Raw genomic sequence first — 8,509 nt, 5'->3', positions numbered from 1 at the left:
TGTTGATCCAATGATCACACAGGGCCTGCTGCTGTTGTCTATGCATGCTATGCTTCTCCTCGACAAGCCCTGGTCAATCCAACCATCTCTTGTTATTGACCAGATGTATGCTGCTTGCTGTTCATGGCTATTGTTGCACTTCTCCCTGTCTTCTGCCATGCTATCTCTTTCTATTCCATGTTCAAAATGCTCTACCATGCTACCTAGGCTTACTGGTATGCTTTACTTGCTTGTCTAGGTATTTTGCTGTGTGTTCCTGTGAAATGCTTCTGTGCCTACTGTAAGATCCAATGATCTATTGGATAAGTAATTCCTGCTGGCTAGACTCTCTGTGTTGCTTGACTTGATCTAATTGATCCATTTGATCAATTAAATGTCAGTGGCTGGTTACTGATGGTTTCTGTTGCTAAATGGATGGTTTGCTTACTGATGCTGCTACTCAAGCATGCTTATGATGTTGTGTGTGTGTGTGTGTTGCTGCCTTTCAGTGATGCTACTATATACTTGTGCATGGATTAATTATGTATTCATTCCTGGATGAATTATTTATTGATGAACTGCTTATGCAGTGTTGATTAAATGACTTGTTATGCATGATTTGATTTTCCATGATTAATTGGAAAACAAATGGAGTCTGAATCCATTACTAGATAGTGATGATTTAATGTTTGGCTTTACTTTGGATGGTTTTGTGTTTGTTGTGACCTCAGTAGCCTTGCTACTGACTGGTTGCTCACATAGTTGACTAGATCTGTTGGCTACTCATCTTTGCTTGCATATTTGGGGATCATAATTAATATGAATGCCAATATGCTTGCCTGTGAAGAAATCTAGGGTTTTCCTGATGGTTACTTGCTTAGGATTTCACTGGATAGTCCTTGGTAGCTGCTATTCCTGGTAATCTATCTACTGGTGCTATATGTGCATGTGTTCTTGCTGGTGTGTGCATCTGTGCATGTACTCTAGCTTATGTGCACAAGATCTGTATCTGGATGGTTCTAGTTTTAGTGGGTTCCTCTTCTGCCAGTGATCCTTGGTGAAAACCAAGTGATGATCTCCCCTTGAGCATATGCTCAAGCCCATGACACGTGTCTTGCATGAATAATGGATTGGATCCACTGGATCCACTCCAGGAACTAGGTATACCTTGTTCCAGCTCCTAGAAAGAGATTTTGTGTTGATGCAGACTTCTGGTTAATTTATGTTCACAGCCCTTCACCTCCATCTCTTGGTTGATCTCCTCCTTATGTCACCATGCTTGCTGGTTGATTGCTTGGTGATTTTTGGATGGATGGTTGGTTCTATGATGGTTGGTGCTGTTCTTGAGCAAGAACATGATGAACTCTATCCTATTTCTTTCTCTGGTTGCCTGGTGAATGTTTATCTGTCGACTTTGCATTGTTTTTAGGGTTTCTGCCCTACTTATACCTCTGGTCCTTCTTCTCTGGTCATGCCACCCAAGCCTGGCTTGGCATGGTGACTAGGCCTTGCCTTGCCTTGTTGTTGCTTGCACAGCAACTCATGAGCTGTGAGCTCATATGGTGAAACTTGAGCCCCTGAGTGTGCTCAGGTTTGGTATGCTTCTCCTTATCCTTGTGCTATCCAAGGTTTTGGACAAGCACAAGTGCACATGACACTTGGTTTCTGTCCAAACTGCATATGTGCTGATGATTTCACCCCTGGCTAGTATTGTTGTTCTATTTTTCAGGTTTTGAAGATGGATATGACCCAGAAGCAATTCTTCCAAGTCCTTAGACTAGAATTGTTGTTTAAGATCAATGATGTAATCTTCTTTTTATTTCTGTTTATTTTACATCAAATTCTTGTAATAAAAATATTGTAAAGACAATGTATGTGTTTTTCTATATATCAATAAAGCTCAAGGTTTCTCTATGAGCTTGGTTGTGTTGTATTTAAATTTCAATTTGAAATTCCAAAGTCATTTGAATTTATGAGTTGATTTGAAATTATGAATTCATATTCCATATTTACTTTTACTTATTGTTTAATCTTAAGTTATTAATTGTATATTACTTGTCATATGAAATTCAAAATCCAAAATCAACAAGATACAAAAGAGGTCATGTCCAAATTCACACCTCGACTTGCCAAACCCTAATTGCAATTCGAGATAGAACCTCGATCCCTCTTAGGTTTAGTTGCAATAAGGCGCGAAAATTTCCCCCGTTTTGCGATGAAATGCACATCCCATTTCTAAATCTACCCTTCGTTGATCCTATGTTCTGGGTTATTACAATTGGCCACACTAGTCGGAGGATACAGGGTAGACGCTACTTGGATGACTGACCATATAGATCTCGCAAATTGGCACTGGAAGAAAAAGGTGTTTATTAGTTTCGTCCCGTTGACAGAAAACACACCGTGTACTTCCATGTCAATTCCGCTTAACAAGATTGTCTTTGGTGAGAATAAATCCTCGAAGAAGGTACCATCCAAATATTTTAATTTTTAATGGTATCTTCATCTTCCAAATCTTCTTATTATTATCAACTGGTATATCAGAATGAAGGATCGCATTGTAGAGTGATTTTACCGAGAAAGTGCCATCTACAGTAAGATTCCACCTAAATTCGTCCGTTTCGGGTGATAGTTGTATCTCTCCTAACCGGTCAATCAGGGAATTCCATGCCGACAGCCTTTGCCCTAATAACACTCGTCTGAAAGTCACATTCGGAGGTGAGGTAGCCATTACCGTGGCAATGGTATCACTTTTACGACGAACAATACTATACAAAGCAGGATACTGTTCACTTAAGGGATCATTGTCTAACCAAATGTCCTCCCAGAACCGTATCTGTGATCCATTCTTGATCGAAAAAGTACCATAGCGGAAAAAGACATTCTTTGCCTCCATAAGGCAAGCCCAGAAATGTGAATCCCCTAGTTTTCAGAGCACTTGGGATAACGTCTTCGAGCCCATATACTTTCTCATAAGAATAGTTTGCCAAATCCCATCCTCAGTAAGAAGCTTAAACAACCATTTACCTAGTAGGGCTGAATTCTTGACTTCCAGGTCATGAACTCCAAGCCCTCCTTGATCTTTGGGACTACAAACTATACTCCATTTAACCAGTCGATATTTCTTTTTCTCGCTGTCCCCTTGCCAAAAGAATCTGGATCGATAATAATCGAGTTTATGCAGAATTCCTTTTGGTACTAGGAAGAATGATAACATATACAGTACCAAATTTGTCAGTACTGAATTAATGAGTACCAATCTTCCTCCCAGGGACAACAATTTACCTTTCCAACTACTAAGGCATGTTTGTAATCTTTCTTCCACTATTTTCCATTCAGCAATTGTGAGTCTTCGATAATGAATCGGAATACCCAAATAGCGAATAGGAAACTGGCCTTGCCCGCAACCAAATAACTCTGCATATTGAGTCGTTTCGTTTTGGGCATCACCGAAGCACCGAAGCAAAACAATTCAATTTTATGGAAATTGATTTTTAATCCCGATAACTGCTCAAAAGCTGCCAAAATTAATTTCAGATTACGAGCTTTTTCGTGATCATGATCCATAAATAGAATTGTATCATCGGCATATTGAAGGATAGATAAGCCACCATCGACCAGATATGGAATCACTCCTTCAATCTGACCATCAGACTTGGCCCGCTCTATCAGGATAGCCAGCATATCCGTTATAATGTTAAACAACATTAGTGACAACGGATCCCCTGGCGTAGCCCTTTTCGTGTGTGGAAATAGTGTCCGGTCTCATCATTAACCCGGATTCCTACACTTCCTCCATACACGAAATCATTGATTAGAGCACGCCACTCAAGTGAAAAACCTTTCATCCTAAGAGTCTGTTGTAGGAAAGACCACTTGACCTTATCATACGCCTTTTCAAAATCTAACTTTAAAATAACCCCATGTAATTTCTTAGTGTGCATTTCATGTGTCTCATGCAAAACCGCCACTCCATCCAGGATATTTCTTCCTTGCATGAAAGCGGTCTGTGATGGACGGATAACATGATCTGCGACCGTATTAAGTCTAATGGTGGCCACTTTCGTGAAAATCTTGAAACTTAAGTTTCAAAGGAAGATAGGTCTATATTGTTGAATCCTTTCTGCCTCATTAAATTTCGTTAACAAAATTACTTCACCAAAATTTAGACGAAATAGTTCTAGTTGACCCATATGCAGAGCACTGAACAGAGCTAGAAGGTCCGGTTTAATAGTATCCCAAAAAGTTTGGTAAAACTCAGCTGGGAAACCATCTAGACCCGGTGCTTTATTACATTCCATTTGAAAAATTGCCTTCTGAACCTCTTCCTCCGAATAAGGTGCAGTCAGAAGCCCATTTTCTTCCATAGATACTTGGGGTATATCATCCGTTAAGTTCTCGTTTAAAGAAAATCCACTTTCCTCCGGAGGACCAAACAAACGTTTATAATAATTTGTAATGTAAGATTTGAGTTGCTCATGGCCTTCAATCAACCCTTCATCTTGTATCAGAGAATCAATACGTTTTTTCCGATGTCTCCCATTGGTGACGCCATGGAAATATCGCGTATTTGAATCTCCTTCCAATATGAATTGGGCTTTAGAATGTTGATACCATTTAAGCTCCTCTTCGCGAAAAAGACTCGCTATCTGCGCATTGGATTGATTCTTGAGTTCAATCTCTTGCGGAGATAGCGGTCTAACCTCCGCCAAAACCTCTAGCTCATCAATCACAACCATGGAAAAAAATAGAGCGCTATTTCGACGCTAATAGCACGCTATAGCGTTTTTAGACAGCCCACGCTACATCATTCCGGCGCTATAGCGTGCTATAGCGCGCTATTAGCGTAGCGTATTATTTGGTCGGCGCTATTTTGTTATAGCGCGCTATTTTTTCCCTTGATCACAACTGATAAGCGAGCCTTTTCTTTTTTAAGAATCTCAACCATATGGGCAGTCCAACCAGAGAGATGTTTGCACATAGCACGCATCTTATTATTCCATCTCGTAATTGGGGAGCCACCCACCCCGTGCTGCCCATTGGCAATCAAGACTAGCTCGCTGTCCTCTGCCCCATGTCCGGCGCAAAGCGGCGTCGACCTCGCCTTGTACACGACGGGCGGCCCTCCCTCTGTATCCTCACAAGGACGCTGCTCATCCAAACATGTACCTCCTATGGCTAGCTCTCGTCCTGCTGCTCTCTGTTACGAGCCTCTCTCCCTCTCGTCTATCTACTGTATTATATATCTCTTGCTGGTGACGTATTTGATGAAATGACTCTGAGAAAACTGCAATTTTTTGGGTTTGCAGTAGAGAGTCTAGCTGCTGCTGGGTTGCAAATCCTGCGACCTTGGGGGAATCGCTGACAAAAACAAGGTTCTGTTTTATTTCTGCGTTGGTCCATGTTCATATATTTATATTTTAGGATGGATCAACTTCTGGATTGCCTAGGTTATTCACTTGGCATGAAATTTATCACTGAAATTCTACTAGACTGCAGCGTGTAATCCATTTGATACTGGTAGTATAATTGTTAGTTGAAACTGTACTCTGATGTAAATGGGAAATGCTAATACAAAAACCTTGTGGCTGGGAAATTCTAAATTACTAGTGGTTGGGCTGCCCCATGGGGCAGCTCCTCTCTGGTCAGGTGCAAGCAAATCACGACACCTTCTATCCCTAATATTTGCACTGAGCTAATCTTCTTTTCTCAGCTTTTCTCTTATTAGCTTCACGTTTCAAGATCTTTTCTTCACGTGGGGATCTTTCTGTCCTCGTATTTGGTAACACACAGATAACAGTGTACTCAGGTATCAAACAACATAAGAGTGTATAATTCACAAGTGCATTGAAAACTGAAGACATGAAAGATCATACATTGTTGCCTAATTGCGTGTATTACCCAGAGTCTTCAGAAAATAAATAGAAAAGACAAAGGCCTTTGATACTTAGAATGCAAGAGTAGAACATATGCAGAGCCGTCGCAACAATTTACTTTCTGTTGAACAACTGCATTCTTTTCTCCTCAATTTTACAATCTTGGAACAACAAGAATAAAAGGCTGAGAAGCTGAAACATTTCTAGACGAAAAGGTTGTCAGCGCAGCTTTTCATTGATTATAGATTAGAGCAGAGTTACAGGGTTTGAAGGGTGACCGAACCAAGCTAGGAACGAAACCGAAAAAACTAAAGAAAAAAGAATAGAAAGCACCAGAGACTCAGCAGCACCCAGCCGGCCGTTCAGCAACCAACAGAATGACAAATATTTAGGCATTCACGTGGTCTTCCTAGGTTCAGCATTTTGGAGCATCCGACCACATCGACAGGTCCCCACGGAATCTGTCTAGAGATTTCGGCAGCAGCAAAGTGCGACGCCGGAAGATGCTATCATTTCTTTCCTTCCATGTCCACCACAGCAGCTGCATGATGGAGCTCCAGGCCTTGCAGTGCTGAACAAAAAGCTTATTAGAAGACAGCTGCCACCAATCAAGCCGAAAAGCCCAAAGGGGCAGTTGGCGAGGAGGCAAACATCAGTTTCAGGTTCGGTTCTGCAGAGTGGGCCAATAGGGTTGCAGGGCCAGCCTTTCTCAAGGCCTTTAATGCTAATTAGAATGCAAGAGTACATAGCTGTCTTAACGATTATCTTTCTATTGAAGAACTGAATCCGTTTTCCTCAATTTTACTATCTTGAAAAGACATAGTTTGCTAGTTTCAAATGCATAGATAAGACAAGCACACCAGAACACAGATAGAAAATTCCAATCAATAAATCATCTGCTTCCAATTTGAATTGCAACAGAATATGCACCTACATCTTATTCACTATAATTATCAACCTATAAACCGGGCATTATATGCGTACAAACGTATTTACCACTTCTCCTATGCAAAAGAAGATGCATCAATTTGTTGTGAGCACAAGGCACAAAAAGATGCAAGGTAAACCACAAACTGATTCAAGGCCTAAGCTGTAAGTCCTTGAATTGCAAGAAAATGTATGATATCACAAAGAGGGTTAACCACCTGTCTAGCCTGGACCTGGTACCCTGTTTTCTGAAACAAAAGTTTGCATACATCCCATCATGACCCATTTTATCACAGATTTCCCGCAATACATATTCCGTATTTTGAAAGATATTTCATAAGTAAACGTATTTTTGTTACCAAGAGGCTTCAGGTGGGACACTTGACTTAATGAAAATGACATGTGTTCATACCTATGGTCCAAAAGCAATTACTAACTTTAACAGGTTTTTGAAGCAATTGCTAACAATTAACCAGTATAGGCCTATGATCACCAAATATATACCTAAGAAGTTCAAAAGGAAATATGAGCAAAAACAACTGTTGAACAAAGGTGTGATCAAGGTCATATAGTTCTTGCAATTTATACAAACGGACTTACATACCAAGCATTATTACCTTTTCCTACCATATTCCATTTCTCACTCAACTCTCTTCTGTAAAAACACCAGAAGATACCATTGTATGCTGCTCAGTGGGAGGAACACCATCCACATAACTCTCTTTTAGCCAAGACAAGATCTTGGATTTTCTCACTGACAGATAAACAAAGAACACATTGCTGTGCTATTTGCAACCCAAAGATTTTTTTTCCTAATCCAGCGCATAAAAGAGGAAACATGGTATGCAAAGATGACAAAAACTGTATGCCCAAAAGTAGAAACAGTGTCCTCTAAATATATATGGCCTAGTTATGCTGATAGTCTGAAGCTAATTATGGCTTTTGATCATATATAAATTGTGGCTGGAGCATGTTTCAGTGCTATCGCCGATCTTACACCAGAGGCGTACGGCCAGGCACCAACAAACTGCGATCTGTCCACAACCTCCACATGAGACAACTTATAGCGATGATCAAAGGCAGTTAGCATATAGAACAGTCGTAAGAAAAGGGCACCCTAAAACGGTAATACTGTAACCGAAGAGACACGCACCACGGAACAGAGCGACACGACCTGAAACTCGTTAGGCCAGAAGTAAAAAAGAAGATAATAACAGGCCAAAGGTACAATCAAATAAGAAATATGTACCTGCCAGAGTAAACACCATGCTCTTGAGTGAGTTGCTTGAACATTTTCGCATCACTGCTTCGTGGGTCTTGATATTAACAGGCCACCGCTACCTTGCATTATCACCATCATCGAGAAGAGCATCCTCTGACAAGGAAGAGCATAGGAACAAATGCTCTGCATCATATTCTCTAAATTATAGTTATATTACACTTCAACAGTTTGCTGAAGCTATATTCAAAATCGAGTATGGTATATCATCTTTAAGCAACTCTTGAGGCGCTGCATCATATTCTTAGCCCAGCTAATATCAAAAGTGCGTAAGAAAGCATATACAAAATCATATTAAGAACATGAGCAGCAACCGGTTATGCCCGAGTTGATGAAAAGTACCTTCAAAGACATATCATCAATTCCCCTGGTGGTAAATACAACATTAGAACCAGCTTTCAGAACTTTGTCAAATCACTCCTTAGTTATGTTGGATTCTCTGTGGAAA

General features: G+C 40.5%; 1 long non-coding RNA gene across 1 annotated transcript; it reads right to left on the bottom strand.

The window, feature by feature from the left end:
- Nucleotides 1-6,055: 6,055 nt before the first annotated feature.
- LOC124658018 lies at nucleotides 6,056-8,092 on the bottom strand. Its single transcript, XR_006988971.1, has 3 exons — nucleotides 8,032-8,092; nucleotides 7,400-7,536; nucleotides 6,056-6,426 (listed from the first exon to the last, which is right to left on the bottom strand). It is a non-coding gene; the product is annotated as an uncharacterized LOC124658018 (long non-coding RNA).
- Nucleotides 8,093-8,509: the final 417 nt, after the last annotated feature.

Source organism: Lolium rigidum, chromosome 5 (assembly GCF_022539505.1).
Source record: "Lolium rigidum isolate FL_2022 chromosome 5, APGP_CSIRO_Lrig_0.1, whole genome shotgun sequence".
Lineage (NCBI taxonomy): Eukaryota > Viridiplantae > Streptophyta > Magnoliopsida > Poales > Poaceae > Lolium > Lolium rigidum.
Note: the sequence above shows the minus strand (reverse complement) of the source record. Positions and strands in the feature narration are given on the sequence as shown.